The 16,631-nt window shown below is 47.6% G+C and overlaps 1 long non-coding RNA gene across 1 annotated transcript; it reads left to right on the top strand.

Moving 5' to 3' along the window:
* The first annotated feature begins 1,967 nt into the window (after window positions 1-1,967).
* On the top strand, window positions 1,968-16,142 carry LOC147009538 (uncharacterized). Its single transcript, XR_015052749.1, has 3 exons — window positions 1,968-2,560; window positions 14,388-14,490; window positions 15,791-16,142. It is a non-coding gene; the product is annotated as an uncharacterized LOC147009538 (long non-coding RNA).
* The last annotated feature ends 489 nt before the right edge of the window (window positions 16,143-16,631 follow it).

Here is a 16,631-nt window from a genome sequence, read left to right as displayed (position 1 = left end):
ACCAATGAAACACTTGAAGAGCCTTGAGGACCTTCTGTGTGAGGTTCTTCTGTAATAACACTTGAGGATCACCAGTCATAATCAAAATCCCCACCCAATTGCGACCACCTTTCACCATTCCGCCCGACCTCACCCAACCCCAATAAAAAGCCAAGACAAACCAGCGATCGCCATTGACTGACACACCAAGGATTTGACCAAGACCCAAAACTGCCTGACTTCTGCCTTCCTTCCTGCCTGCCTGTTTGGGAATGGAGCAAGAGACATTGCGCTGGGGTGAGACCATGATGGTGAATGGCAGAATGATCAGTATAACATCTTGTTGCGGTTCTCGGAACCAAATGCATCCGACAGATAGATGTCCCAAGTCAGTTATGCCATTAATAGACGTGCAGATAGACCCCTTCCTTTTGTGTAGTGGGAGGACAAGGGAGTGCGTTGCGTTGGGCTCTCGTGAGGTTTATGAAATCATTTTTTCCCCTCCATTCCACTTTTCCTCTTTTCACTCCTGAGGTAAATCTTACTCCCTTTCCCCCTCGTCTCGTTTTCCACAGCGTGACGATTCACGGTGCCCTCTGCCTCGCTTGCCCCTCGTCTCGTCTCGTCTGCCATAACCGTGCACCAGCATCTACACGAGGCCCGGCCCAGGCTGGCGGACCACGTCAGTGATCGGAGCCAGTCGGAGCGCCCAACTCGGGCAATGACGTCGGATTCGGCATGGCCCCCTCCCCCGAGCTTCGGGCCCAATCAAAGACGGAGAGGTCCCTCCGTTGAGAGTGTGTGTGTTTCACGCTTTGTCTCCTGTCCTCGTCTCCGCCAACACGACGTCGAACCGCCTCCTGCCTCTCAACTCCACCTACCTGGTCCCGCCTACTGCTCCACCCTCGCCCTCTGGACGCCTCTCTTCTCCACTCGAGCTCCTCCTGTTCGGAACACGATCTCCACACGTGCAGCTGTGACCAGAACAACGCGGCTATTGTGGGGTGCCGCACCACGGAGCATTCCTCCCCCGAAACACCCAGGTTCCGAGAACTATAACCTCAACCCCTCCCTCCTTGGCTGCAAAAGTCCTTTTTTCATTGGGGTTTCTTCTTCTGTGTGTGTGTCTGAGTGTGCTGGCGCCTGTCTGTTAAGTAAGCCTGTAGAAGATCTTTTATTGTTGTTACTGTGAATAATCTCACGTCAAGTCTGCACTGTGTCTGCTTTCGTAAGTTGCTTGTTTAATTGCTGCACCCCCACACCCCTCTCCTCTTTCCCTGCGTTACATACCTAATGAACCGTTGTTGTGCCACATGCTTTTCCTCACTTGCTGTAAATAAATAATTGTAGAAATGTTCCCAGTTCACCTTTGTCTTTTCCCTCATTGGGCCAGCATGGTTCGGATCCAGGTTTAGCCAGGTCTTTATTCCCAACGGTCGTTCCTTCTAGCCAGTACGTCCTTAGCAGTGTCGCTCGGCTACATCCGATCCGGAAAGGTGATCCAATCGGACAAGGAGTGATCCGGTTCGGACAAGGCGTACCAACGGCGTGGTTCCCCGGTGGTTGAACCGCGTGGTTAATTAGGTAACCCGATTCCATGGGCAGGAGGACCCTCGGTCACGCGGTTGAGTTATTGGCGTCCACGGTCAGTTAAGCGACCCGCCGCGTCACGGAATTATCCGTGAGCGACGGCCTACAATTCCGGGGAGTCTGGTGGGAATCGACGAAGCTTCCCCCACCTTGCGATCTTCTCACCTGACCACGCCGGCCCACAACAATATGTAATAAATAGATGGGAAGTTATACCCCGTTAATTTGCTGCACTCGATAGCTAACTTCCCACTTTTGGTTTTGCTCAGCCGTACATAATAAGTAGGCAGGGTGGGAAGTCGAGAGCGCGGTTCCCCAGTTGGGACAACTCAATCAGCGGTTCCCCAGTGAGGGCCTTGCAAAGTTCAGTTGCCTCAACCAGCATCAACGGTTGCTCAGCAACCCATCGGGCTGTGGAGTTATCCGTGGCTTCTCGTATTCAGGGTCAGAGGTCAAGTAGCGGGTCAAAGCCACCTCCCCTCATGAACGCCATCCCAAATCTGTAACAACATATTGATATTTCAAGTCTTTCAAAATTGCCTCAATTTCAAAACATTGTGTGAGATGATGACAAAACCAGGTAAATGAGTCAGGTAGATGACAACAACAAACCAATTTCATTCTGGTTCAGATCCGGTCTATCGGGAGGATACAAAACGTAAACTGTTCAGCCTGGTTGAGGTATGCGCTCCACTAAGTGCCGTTCTAGTTTATCTCTGTTTCGTTATTCCAATTACCCCCAATGTATCCATGCAAGAGAATTGTGCAAGCTGTTGGGATATTTTATGGTTCCTTCTGTCTTGTCTTCTTAACATCGCAGCTGTGGAAGTTGAGGCAAAGACCAGAAGTCATTGTGGACCTGAAGACTGGTTGCAAACGCAAATCTCCACTCATCCACACTCTCATAGATTCTTCTCAGCACGCTTTCCATAAATTCATCATCTTCCCATAATTATTCGCATTCTTCCAGTTTCACCGGAGGGGACTAGAGGTTTGTTCTCCGTTTGTCCGTCCGTCTCACCTGTTTTTCACACTTTTTCCCCCATACCCTTTAATATGCTCAACTGAAACTTGGTACATGTCTTTATTATGATAAGTTACAGATTAAGTTTGAGTTTCAGGGTGTTTCGTCAATTTTTCACAGTTACGTCCTTTTTGGACTGAGAAAATATCACTCGTTATGCATGGGTCAATGTGCAGCAGCCCTGACTCCACCCCACTGCTTTACACCCATTTTCTGAACAGCTGTCCCGACTCCACCCCAATAAAATCATGCTCTGCCATTGTATGAAGTAGCACAGATTGGCAGGCCTTCGGCCTTGGTGTTACAGTTAGTCCATGGCCCAGTGCAATCGACTTCCGGTTCTGGGTTTGGAGCGTCGAGAGGTCTCCTTCAGAGCTCTCTGCTGACGATCTCAAAGATAAGTTTCCGGTCGTTATTTGTCCCATTTTAAATTTATTTTTCTCACCAAGATGTTACTGTGTGTTCCTAGTTCGCTTTTGTTTCAAAAATCGTGCTATTTTGTGAGTTTGTGGTGACGTTGTCTTACCGGGTGTTTGAGGCCTACTGGTTCCCCTCGGTGTACGATCGTTTTATTTGCTTTTTCTCCCCATTACCTTCAATTTCTATCTTCCCCACTTTCCGAACGTCCCCCATTTCTCCCAACTAATCTCTATTTCTTATCTTAAATAAAAAAAAACCGCCACCTTTCTCCTGATTCTGCTTCTTCTTCTTCATCGCATCTTCTTCCTCTTATTCTTCCTCCTCCTCCTCTTCTTTCTCCTCGATTTTTTTTTTTTCTACAGCACTTCCATGACCTAATCTTTTGAAAACTCTCTGAAACATTCATAATAATAACAAAAGCAATATCTTATAATGCTTCATCTTCCTCTCACACACATGTGGTACTCTTCTGCTATTTTAACAGACTGCTCTCATTTCCATCTCTCCTTCATTCCTTGCCTAAAAAATCCAACTGTTGCAGCGTTTCTTCTCTCCATTTTCTGAATTCGCCTTTATTGCATCCATCAAGAATTGTGTTAAATCACATCTCTGGCCTGAAACTTAAAAAAACCCGAGTTTGCAATGAATGTTCGCTTTCCATCAACCATTCTTTTTTTCCCAACTTCAGTGCCAACTCATTCCTCACTCTCAAACCAACCATCCCACTCTTCTCCCTCCAATCCTCCCTCTCACCTCTCTCAAAATTTCCCCCCTCACCTTTGTCCCACCCTTCATCCCCCTCACTCATCCTTCTCAAAGTTGCCCTCCCCTCTCATCCACAAAGCTTCCTCCTTCCACTGCCCTCTCACCTCCATCTCTTCACTCCACCTCCTCAAATCCTCAACTGCCTTCTTCATCCTCTCTTGTCCCCCTGCAATCTGAAATCCCCCACACACTTTCACCAACCCTCCTTACCTCCCCTCCTCATCCCTTGTCCTACCCTCCCTCTCCCCCCCACCCCCTGCACCCAAAGCCTCCTCCCCTACCTCTTCATTAAAAGTGTGGACCTCAAATATCAGGGACCTTCACTCAAACCTTTCAGATCTTTCCATACTGACAAATCAGACATAATCTGCCTAACAGAAACTTTCCTCCCCCAAGGCATGTCTGACTCCCAAGTATCTCTCCCTGGTTACTCCCTCCTCCGGTATGACAGACCTGAGCCTCGTCCTGGTGGAGGAATTGCTCTCTTCATCAAAGACTCTATTCCTCACTTTCCATGCACTGCTCTCACTCCCCCACACCCCCAGGAATACCTCTGGCTACGGCTTCCCCTCCACTCCCACCTCATGTTTATATGTGTACTGTACCGTCCACCTAACAGTGATGACTCCATCTACACCGCACTATCCGAAAACATGGACCATCTTCTATCTTCTCATCCAAACTCTCTCTTCCTCTTATTTGGTGACTTCAATTGTCATCATGCCAGTTGGCTAGGTGTGGGTACCTCCCTCACCTGTCATGGCATCTCAGCAAAAGCTTTCTGCAACTCATTGGGACTGACTCAATCGGTCAACTTCCCGACCCGGATCTCAACCAATGGTACTCCATCTCTTCTGGATCTGATTTTGACAAATTTCCCTGACAATATCTGCTGCTCTTCCTCAGCTCCAATCGGTTCTTCTGACCACGTCCTTGTCAAAGTGGACATCTCTCTGGCTATTATCAGAGAACCACCTCACCGCCGTCGAGTCTGGCATTTCACTCAAGCCGACTGGCAGGGTCTCGAAGCAGCCATCATACTTATAGACTGGTCTCCTATCGCTACTTTCTCCAACATCAACTCATCCTGGGAATTCTTTCAAAGAAACTTGCTCTCCCTCATGCACAGATTTATCCCCTCTCGTCTTCAGTTGTCCTACCCTTCCTCCTGCCCTTGATTTACTGAAGCTTGTGGTTCCTTCCATAAAGCTCGGAACAAGTATGTATCTACCCTCAGGAGAGCCAGAAAACAACATCTTTCTAATCTCAAGTCTGAACTCTCAAACCTCTCTCCCTTCTCAAAATCCTGGTGGCGTCTAATCAAATCTGTTTCTGGTGTATGTTCCCCCTGCATCCCCTCACTTACCTCAAATGGCCGCACTGCTGATACCGCACGTGAAAAGGCTGATGGCTAAACTCGGTGTTTGCAGCGAAATCTTGTGTCAAAAACCCATCACTTTCTCTACCCACCTTACCCAGTCACACTCAACTGTCCCTGGACTCTGTGTCCTTTTCTTCTGACAAGGTGGAGAGCTTGCTGTCAAACCTCGACTCAGATTCTGCCACCGGTCCAGACCGGATCAGCCCACGTGTCCACAAAGCCTGCTCTTCTGCTCTTGCTCACGCTCTCTCTGTTCTATTCACCCTCTCATTTGCTCAAGGTCATCTGCCATCTGCTTGGAAATCTGCAAACATCACTGCTGTGCAAAAACAGATCCCTGCAACTACAGACCAATCAGCCTTCTCCCAATCATCAGCAAGGTTATGGAATCCATCATCGCTTCAGACATGAAATCCTTCCTCTTCTCAAATGGCTTGATTTCCGATCATCAATTTGGTTTCAGACAAGGTCACTCTACCCTGGATATGCTGCTTCTGTTCTCCCAACAATGGATGGAGGTCCTCAATGCCAGACAGGAAATCCGAGCCGTATCCCTGGACATATCACGTGCTTTTGACAGTCTGGCACCCTGCCCTACTCACCAAACTCTCTTCCCATGGTTTCCAAGGCCATCTCCACTCATGGCTCGCAGACTTCCTCTCCTGTCACAGTCAACGTGTGGCCTTAAATGGAGTTCTTTCATCCCCTCTTCCTGTCCAGGCTGGAGTTCCTCAAGGTAGTGTTCTGGGCCCTGTTCTTTTTCTGGTTTTCATCAATGATCTCTCCGACTCTCTGGAAAATCCTCTATATCTCTTTGCTGATCACTCCACCCTCTGCCGTACCATCGGTCATCCCTCAGACCGGCAAGCAGCAGCTTCTTCGCTCACTGCAGATCTGGATAAAATCACAACCTGGTCCAACACGTGGAACATGCCTCAATCTGGACAAATCTCTCACTATGTCTCTTCGAAAGGACCGTTTAGAAAACCCACCCATCCACTTTCTCAACAATCCTCTGGAAGAAGTCCTTTATTTCAAGCTTCTGGGTCTCACTATCTGCCATGACCTTTCCTGGGAAAGCCACATTTCAAACTTCGCCTCCAAAGTCAGTCGCGGAGTGGGAATCCTCCATCGTGCAAAGTCCTTCCTCGGCCCTCCTGAGCTCCTGACCACTTACAAAGCTTTTGTCCGTAGCCTGATGGAGTACTGCTTTCCCTTCTGGGTTGGTGCTCCTGCCTCCCACCTTTCTCGGCTTCACGTTGTAGAAACCAGGGCATTTCGGATCATTGGCATCTCCCGCAATGAGGCTGAGTCTTTGAGCCTCTCACTCAATCACCGCAGATTGGTCGGTGGTCTTTCTGTCTTCTACCGTCTCCTCTCCAGCTTTGCCCCCCCTGCTCTCTCTGCGATTTGTCCCCACCACATTTCCTCAGGGTGCTCAAGGTCAGCCAACAACCCCCCTTCTGGTAAAACTACCAAAATCACGAATCACTGCTCACCTTCACTCTTTCATTCCTCTTTTTTTCCCGCCTTTGGAATAAACTCCCTCACTCTATTCTTTCCCATTCTTCCCTCCAAGCTTTCAAAACAGCTGTCCACCACCATCTCTTATCATCCCCCATCCAAATCCTCGATCTTTTCTACCCCCGATAATCCACCCAAGCCCACTTCCTTCAAATTCCCTGCTTTCCTTCCTGAAAGTCCCTGTAATGTCCATCTTGTATTCCCCATGTTCCCCGTCCCATCCCTCTCCCTTCCACAGATCTCCTAATGTGTCTGTTCCCCACTGTTTTGTCCCTCCCACTCCCGCCCCTCTTGTCTCATGCCCCCTTGATGTGCGTTGTGTGTTCGCTCTCACACAAGCCTCGACAAGGTGTCCAAAAAAAAAAATTAGAATAATACCACATATATTGTTGCGAATCTGGAAGCCATGAGCACACAACATTCAGGTCCGATAGCTCAGTTGTTTTGTTCAGTGAATGTGGATAGATAGCTCCCTTTACCTTGTTTAATGGGTGAATAAATGTATATGCGCTGTGCGTTACTTTGATAGTCAGGGTTTTCTTTCATTTTTACACCCCTCATAACTACGACAACGCCAGCATCACCTTCACCTCGCCCTGGCCAACGCCATTGCCTACGTGCGTGTCAGCACATATGTGGGCGGAGCCCACACAGAATACAGTTCCTCTGCCTGTTTGGTGGGCGGAGTTCAAGGAGGAGCCTCGCGATGGAGAGGAAGGTGGTTCGCGTGACGTCACCACGCCCCCGGGCCAATCGACGGACTTGCTGCTCATTTTGGCCAGTGACGGCGATGAGCGATTGTGCGAACGAAACCGTCCAGTGAGGGAGAGAGGGGCGTGCGGACAGCACCCGACACCCCCCCCCCCCGACAGGGTGAATAAGGGTGCGGCGCGTTCGGAAAGCAAGAGCTCGAGCTTGAGACACCATCCCCCACCAGAGCCGCAAGGGTTGCGCGCCGTGTCTGTCAGCGAACGAAAGCTCGAGATCGAGAGATCCTGCCGCCAACAGAACCGCCAGGGGTGCGCGCCGTCTCTCGGAAGGATACAGAGGAGAAGTTTGGTTGCCAGGACGAGCGCCGAGCAGAGCTGAGGAGGCTGATCACGGCTCGCCGGTGTCTGGATTCAGCTCGCATCTCGCTGGTGCCCGGTTTGAATCAGCGCGAAGACCACACGAGGTGGACAGGTCCGAGGCAGGCTCTGGTCTTCAGCTCGCCTTTCCCTCTGAGCTAGAGGCCTCAATGAATGCTGTGGCCACCGTTTCTTGTGTGTGTGTGTGTTTGTGGTGCCAGTCTAGTAAGTAATAAATTGTATAAGTGCCTTGCTGTACATATGTGCATCTCTTTATTCGGATAACTCTGCTTCTTGCATGCCCCCCTGCCCCATTATAAATAAACCCATGTGTTCAATGTATCAGTTCATGTTTGTGTTTCTTTTATTGGTTTAACACGGTGCGTGTTGGAGAATTAGCCAGGCCGTTGTTGCGGCCGTAAGGGGACATTTGAACTGACGGATCTCGGTGATCATCCGCTCGGGTCGCACACGGTTCGAGCACGCTTGCGTCTCGTTCCGTACGAGTGCCGTCGAGGGTGAATTTCTCCGGTATTTAGGTAAATTGAAATTGGCAATCGACCCTACCCCATGTGGTCGACCTATTGGCAAACTTCGGTCCGAGAAGGGACCCGTCGGCTCGGGAGTTTTCCGGGGTGAAGACCTCTAAATTCCGGTGATCGGTGGAGCCGACCCTGTAGCTCCATCTTGCGGTCGTGCTCGTCGCCGATACCAAGCCCGCAACAATATTACCACGATGTATTTTATATATACACATCAACTGTACACACGTTTTTGCTTCCTGTCCAGACATCGGGTTATTATTAATATGAAATAGGAAAAGCCTGGAAATGAGCGAAACATGGTGGGTTATAGAGATTCTTCTTCATTTTGGATCCTGTGTCGGCACGAGCATGCGTTAACCCAAACGAATGTTTATCTCCCGGACATTCAATGGGTCCGGACGGGGACATGTACGTATTGCAAAGCAATTCTCGATCTTGTTTTTTTCTGCTTGAAGACACTTGTTTGAGAACTATGCACTTGGCATCTCCTTTGAGTAAACCCGGTGCAAAGAAGTCTCAATTCCATCCAAAGTGACCTTCATGATGTAGCTGTTTACTTTTTCAGTGTCTGCAAGACGACTCCCTCGCATGTGACTTTTTCTTCTGTGTCACCATGAATCTCACAAGGGGCTTGAACAGGTATTCCCAGACAAGATAGCCAAGAGCAGGGCTTCCCAAACTCAGGATCAAGACCCAAACTTGAAAAACCCCTCAAAATCCTAGTTTTTGAGGTGGTTTTTCACGTCGAAAGCGTTTGCTCCAACAAGTTTTTATTGCAGGTTCCAGTACCATTTGGGTTGTGAGGTGAATGTAATTTTAAATTTTGGGTGGTGGACAAAAAAGTTTGGGAACCATTGGCGACGAGGTATGCACACTCATCTCGAAGCTGCCTCGCGTGGGTTTAAATCCTGACCCAGCTATAAATTGCCATCCAGGTGTTTAACAGGCAGGGTGATTCACCAACGCATATGCCTGCCGTCCCTCAGATGGAAATTAAACTGGCGTCCTGTCTGCCAGCATTCGTTGGACGTGAGATCCCATGGTGTCCTTCACACAGAGTGGGAAAGCAATCACCAGCCCCCTGAATAAATCCCAAATTCCTGCCCAAACCAGCAGAGGGCATTGCATCAGCCAACGACGACACCCCACAGCCTTGTGTTGCACCCGAACGAAGAAGAAAAATATAAGAATTTAGATAGTCTTCTTGAGTTTGCTGTTCGGCATTACATGGTACAATATACTATAATTTTAGTTCGAAAAACAGTGCCCAGACATATTGGTTAATAATGAGACCACACAGACATCTGATCACAAATACCTTCAACTTAAAAACTTGAGGTAGTGCAAACAACTTGAGGGACGATCCTCAGACATACAGGTGGGACCGAGTCCGAGAGCTCGTGGTTCAATCTCCATCATCCACGAATTGACTGATAATGACCCATGAAGTGACTCAATAATAAAATATCATTTGAGTGGAGCCTCAAAGGCCTCAAGAGTTGTTCTCGATTTGTGCAGCATCACTTCTTGTGTGCAAAAGGGGAAAAAAACTGGTGGGGGGAGGTCTTCACACTGTACGACCATGGATCACCACTTCAAAATGAGGTAGGTTTCTGCCTTAATGGTTACATCATCGGGAGAAAATGGGAAAGGAGACAAAAGGATAAGAAGATGGTGTTGGGGCATCATAAACCCTGCTGTTTTAGCATTAGATCTTGTGTTGGCCCTCATCACGTATTCATCAACTTCGTCCTGACACAGCCGACTACATCCGATGATGTGTGCATCCCCACAAAGTGTTGGAAGCTTTTTATCAATGTGCCCAACATATCCACACATTTAGGCCTAAGTCACATTTTCTCTACGGCGAGGATATGGTGGCCGTACGCCCCCTGAATTGACAAACGTGCAGCGGCCGCAGAGTTTCTGCGGTGGCCTCAGGGTGGCCCTACGCCGTTTGGTTATATTTTACAGGCCGTCGGGGTCGCCGTGGAATTATAACGCGGAGTTATAACTTTTTTCATTTCTACGTTGGCCGTAGCAATTCGGCATGCCGTAGTTGTGACGTAGTTGTATTCCACGTCGACCATACGTAGGGCGTACGGTGGGCTTGCGTTATTCGTGCAGCTGCCATAGTCTCTTATCAATGAAAAATGAATTTTGCCATAAAAACCGAATACATTTTAAAAAAACCGAACACAACAAAGCGTTCATGTTTGTTCACGTGCGTCTCCCCCGCCTGTTCGACCCACATCTTCGCGCTTTGTTCATCCAGTTCGTCGGTGGAAGTCCTCGTGAAAGCATCTCTCGTTTGTCGATTGCTACTTTACCTTGTGCTTTCACCTTGATTTGTGCTGTTTTTTATCTTGCCAAAACAGGGAGTTTTTGCAAGAGATGTTAGTCAGTCTGTATGTTTTTTTGTTTGTTTGTTTGTTTGTCTGTAATCACGAAAAAAAATTCTGCAGAGCACAGTTATCATTGGAAATTTTTGTAACTTCGCATATCAGAGGCCTATAGAGGTCCCTTTCAGTGCACAAAATTTTGAAGGTCAAGGTGAAAGGTCAAGGTCACTTTGTCGCAAATCAGGGGAGTCGACGAAACCCTTATTTTTTGAGTAATTTTGATCGGATCGTCTTCAAACTTCACGGGAATATAGTTCATGGTCTGGCGCTCAGCTGATTAATTTTTGGTGGCGATTGGCCTTGACCTTCATGGTTAGCGCCTGAGGTCAAATTTTCAAGTTTTAGGAACCATATCGTGTAGTACCTCAAATTGAACACCTCGATGAGTGCTTTCTAGATATGTCAAGCTTGAGACATTATGGCGTCATTTGGTGACGTTATGAGGCAAACGCATATTTTTCATGGTTACTCTGTAGAACGATTCTCATCGGAATCTCTCGTAGGCAGATATTCCTCAAGGAGTCGCTCCTGGTGGATAGCAGCTCTGTTCACCTCAGTGTGACCTTAAAGAAGTCACACGTGGTCACCTTTTGGCAAGATACGGGTCACCCTCAGGGTGACATTGGTTTATTTTTTTTTACTCATCTTGTGTTTTAATTAATAACAAAAAAGCAATCCAATCACGTGATGTGACGGACTGTCGGACAAGGATTTCATTTCACAGAAAAACCAGTCGTAATTTGGAATATCCATGATTACCTCAGCCCGATGCGTTTGATGAAAGTGATTGTGGTTCTGGGGGCATCATGTTTGATGAGCTGCCCTGGGGGTAGTGCTCGCAGAGTGCGCGAGCGATCGGAACCCAGGCCAGAGCTCGAGCCTGTGTGAACCTTTGGATGTGGTCATTGTACCAGTTTACAAACAATACACCGTCACCGAAGGTCATTTACTCATCTTATTTTACCTTAAACATGGGGAATTTCAGTTGAAAGTGTCTTTGAAGTGGGTTTTCTTGGGGTCCAGGAACGGATTAATTCACTCCATTATTTCTTATTGGGAAAATAGTTTGGGAATCGAACTTTTTGCAATCCGAACAGCCTCCTGGAACGAATTCAATTCGGATTCTGGGTGCACCACGTACTGGTATATTCCGAACTGTTATATTTTTATTTCAGTAAAAAAAAACTGGTATATATACCCACTCGTTACCGTCTGTCTGGCCGCACATTCGCCTTAGGGCCCCCCTGCGGTCGCCTTGCGGGCACCTTGCGTCTGCCTTGAAAATTCTATGGCCACCGCAGGAACACCCTAAGGTCACTGTGCGACATCAAATTAAAGACCGTACAGCACCCCCACGTTTTCGATCTCCACAATTTCTAAATACGCCGTGCGGCTCCCCGAAAAATAAAAAAATTATGTGACTGCGACATTGTGTGACCGTGGAAATACTGCGGCCGCCGTATAATTGCTACTGGCCGTACATTTTGGAGACCCCACGGCCGCCGTGGCAAATGTGACTTTGGCCTTACCTGTCGCTTTCATCATTCCTCCAAGGAAGGCCGGGCGAAACTGGATTTGAACATTCCACACGGGTTTATATCGGCAAAGAAACAGTGAATGAACGAGGAAAAGCAAAATGGGACAAACAGACAGACATTCCCGGCATGTACTCACTTGATCCAATTATAGCTGGAAGATAATAGTGGAGAGATACGTGCACTCACTTTAAAGCAGTCCAGCCTGGGTTTGAAGGCAGATCCCACTACCAACAATCATCCTGGTGTCTCGCAGGCAGGGTGGGGGCATCAATGTGTGCCGTCCCTCGAATGGACGTTAGACTGCACGTCTCGTCTGCTATATTAGTTGGTGGATGTTAACAATCCCACGGTGTCCGTGAATAGTGGACGAGCTTTCGCCGGCACCCTGAACATATACCAAATTCTTGATCGAACATCCAAGGGGCACAGCATCAGTGGCACAGCCACACACTCAGCCAGTGGTGCGATCTCACAACCTTATGCTGCGTATGCAAGAAGAATGCAATTATCAGATCATAATTACATCATGTTTCACATCTCACTTGTGGGTTTATCTTTCAAACAACTTTAACCTACTTTTATTGGAAACGGTCACTTCTCATCATGAAAAGCTGGGATACACTCGAATTTATATATAATACAATATATATATATATATATATATATATATATATATATATATATATATATATATATATATATATATATATATATATACATCCACACTCACCTTTCTCTGATCGACTGAAATGAAAATTTTGAATTTTTATTATTTCCTTTTTATCATTCTTTCGAGGCTGCAGCATAACTGTTTCGCCTTGAATTCCCGTGCGAAATCCACGCCCGATTCACCCACACGTGTCTATCCGAGGCCTGGCTCGTCCAGGGTGATCCATTCCATGGAGACCAAGGTCGGACACGAAACGCCGGGCAGACACATTCACCTTTGTCATCAACAAGACCCACAATACCTCGAACCCGATGCACGTGCAGGGAGAGACAACGTCGAAGTACAAATCGAGCATCTTCCTGCCGGCGGCCATTACCACAACGATCCGTCAGATAGATAACTGAGGGAGTTTCGGGATAATCCCCGAACATTTGCACGAAGCGACGTTTTATGAAAGACGGAGGAAGATGAGACGCTTCGGACAGAAAATACATTTGGCTCATATTGTCTCTTCGTAATTAAATAACTGACCAAATCAAACAACTTTGTTTATTGTCGAATGTTTCAAAAGATTTATATATTCATTAAATCTTCCTTTTTAGATGATGTGAGTATTGGTGAAAATGAATAATGAGAAAGAAATTGTACAATGATTAATTTGAGTAAAATGGTGGTGCTGGATATTGCCAGTGGTGACTCAAGGACAACCACAGGGATCGAACCATGAGAATCTTGGTTAAGATTGAAGTAACCACTCAGCCATGACAGCACCGATTATGGGTTTACTGATAATCCTATATGTCCTTTATATTTTTAACATGTTGAAGGAACTCAATGAGGACAAAAACACCAAACGAGATCGTATTAACCTTCAGACCATTTAGATCCTGCAAGACCAATGAAACACTTGACGCTTCAGACCCTGAAGAGCCTTGAGAACCCGAAGACCATATTTGAACCCCTCATCCCCTAAGACTCTCCAGACCCCGTTGGACTTTCTGTCTGACTGTCTTCTGTCATTACACTTGAGGATCACCAGTCACAAAAGCCCCACCCAATTGCAAGTTCCAGGTGCCAAAGAGAAAACGGTTTCCATGACAACAATTTCACCCCATTGTCATCAAATGGGATATTTTTGTGATTTTATTGTTGCCAAATCTCAGGATTTCTTCAACATTCCCCATTGAAACTTATGCAGCTTATCTCTATGTACTGTATATGTCGTGTATGTTTGTAAAATCTGATCACAATTCATCAAAGGTCAAGGTCATGCCATCCAAAACATGTGAAACACCTTTTCGGTGGGAATAAAAAATTGAATTAACCAGATTTGTTATAGACAACATTCCATCATGTAAAACTCTCGATCGGTAAAATTGCCAAGTGACTGTTTCCATGGCAACTTGTTTATTTTGATTTTGCAAGTATCGTACTGTGCACGACATCGTTCTTGTTTGTCTGTTTGTTTATCTGTGAGTGCAGGTTATCTCAAAAGGTTATCGATGGATTCTGACAATTTCATGAACATGTTGGGAGTGTGAGAACGACAAATTGATTCAATTTTGGTGAAGATCCAGATCAAGAGGTAATTTTTTTTTTTTTTATTGTTTCTCTACTATTGAGAGATGCAGTCAAATACGATATATGGCATGATATTGTTTCTGTGATGGAAAAAGGATCCTGTGGTGACACGCTCAACACGTAAGGAACCCTCAGATATTTCATTTGTAATTGTATGCGTTGATTCAGGTTACCTTCCGCCTGGTTACAGGAACGGGAAATGTGTTGTGCATGTTCAGCAGGTTCTGTATCCCCTTTGTAATTTCCCTCCATGGAGTCCCCTCTTCATCCATACTGTTACTAATTTGGAAGCTTACTGCACTCAACATTCAGGTCCCGAAAGAACAGTTATATCGGTGTGTGTGTGTGTGTGTGTGTGTGTGTGTGTGTGTGTGTGTGTGTGTGTGTGTGTGTGTTTATAGTTAGGGCCCCCTACCTGAGTCTAACGGGAATTACGTGTGTGCACTGCGGAGATTCATTTACAACAACACGCCTTCACCTCGCTTCCTCACACCGACGCCATTGTCTACATGCGTTCGACCACGTATGTGGGCAGAGATTTCCATCGACTTAGATCGAGACTCCGCCCAGGAAGGCAGGGGTGTGCCCCTTGTCCAATCAGGCCACAGAGTTCGACTTTCCCACGACACGCCGGCCAATGGGGGTTGAGATGGCCACAGATGGCGGTTTTCCCACGACACGCCGGCCAATGAGAGTTGAGATTGGCACAGAAGGTGGTTTTCCCACGACACGCCAGCCAATGAGAGTTGAGATTGGCACAGAAGGCGGTTTTCCCACGACACGCCGGCCAATGAGAGTTGAGATTGGCACAGAAGGCGGTTTTCCCACGACACGCCGGCCAATGAGAGTTGAGATTGGCACAGAAGGTGGTTTTCCCACGACACGCCGGCCAATGAGAGTTGAGATTGGCACAGAAGGCGGTTTTCCCACGACACCCCGGCCAATGAGAGTTGAGATGGCCACAGATGGTGGTTTTCTCACAACATGCCGGCCAATGAGAGTTGAGATGGCCACAGAAGGCGGTTTTCCCACGACACGCCGGCCAATGAGAGTTGAGATGGCCACAGAAGGCGGTTTTCCCACAACACGCCGGCCAATGAGAGGTGAGAGCGCCTCAGACGGCGATGTGCTCACCCCAGAGGAGAAAGGAATGTAAGAAACGCCAGACTGGGTAGTGAGGGTGGTAAAAGGATCGAGGTGGTGAAGGTTGTCGTAGTGGGAAAAAGGATCGAGGTGGTGTCGGTCGGCGTAGTGGTAAAAGGGTCGTGGTCGTCGTTGTGGTGATCATCATTATCATGTTGCAGGTTCGAGTCCCGCCGAGCTGGATCATCGTCGACTCTGATCTTCTCCTTGGCCTTGGCCGATTGGTGTGTGGCCGGTTGGAGAGCGTGGTACCTGGTGCTTGGAGTAGCATCGTGTTGCGGGTTCGAGTCCCGCCGAGCTAGATCGTCGGAAACCACACGAGGTGGACAGGTCCAAACACAGGCTCTGGTCTCTAGCTCACCTGTCCTCGAGCTGGAGGCCTTCAATAAAGACCATTGGGGTCCATTTCTGTGTGTGTCTGTGTGGGCCCATCTTTAAGTAGCAACTGGATAAGTGCTTTTGCTTGTACATTGACTGCATTTCTTATAGTCGGATAACTCTGCTCTTTGTGTGGTCCCTTCCCCCCCCCCCCATTATAAATAAATCCCCTGTTAAATGTTTCAGCTCGTTTTTGTGTTTCTTTCATTGGTTTAGCACGGTGCGTGTTGGGAAGTCGCAAGGGTAAATTGTGCATTTGGACCAACGGATCTCGGTTACCATTCGCTTGGGTTACGCACGGTTCAAGTACACCACTGGCTCGTTCCGCTCGAGCTCTGCCGAGGGTGAATTTCCCCGGTAGTTTGGACGACGTGGGTATTTAGGTAAATTGAAATTGGCAATGGACCCTATCCCACGCGGTTGACCTATTGGCGATCTTCGGTCCGATAAGGGACCCGTCGGCTCCGGAGTTATCCGGGGTGATGACCTATAAATTCCGGGTGTTCGGTGGAGAAGACTTCTGCTCCACCTCGCGGTCGTGCTCGTAGTCGATACCCGGCCTACAACAATACATCCTTCCCAATCCCTCAACCTTCCTCTCCCAAACCTCTTACTTTCTTGAAA

Source organism: Eptatretus burgeri, chromosome 17, assembly GCF_056783735.1.
Source record: "Eptatretus burgeri isolate ZD-2024b chromosome 17, Ebu_testis_v1, whole genome shotgun sequence".
Lineage (NCBI taxonomy): Eukaryota > Metazoa > Chordata > Myxini > Myxiniformes > Myxinidae > Eptatretus > Eptatretus burgeri.
This window is presented reverse-complemented; position numbering and strand designations above follow the sequence as displayed.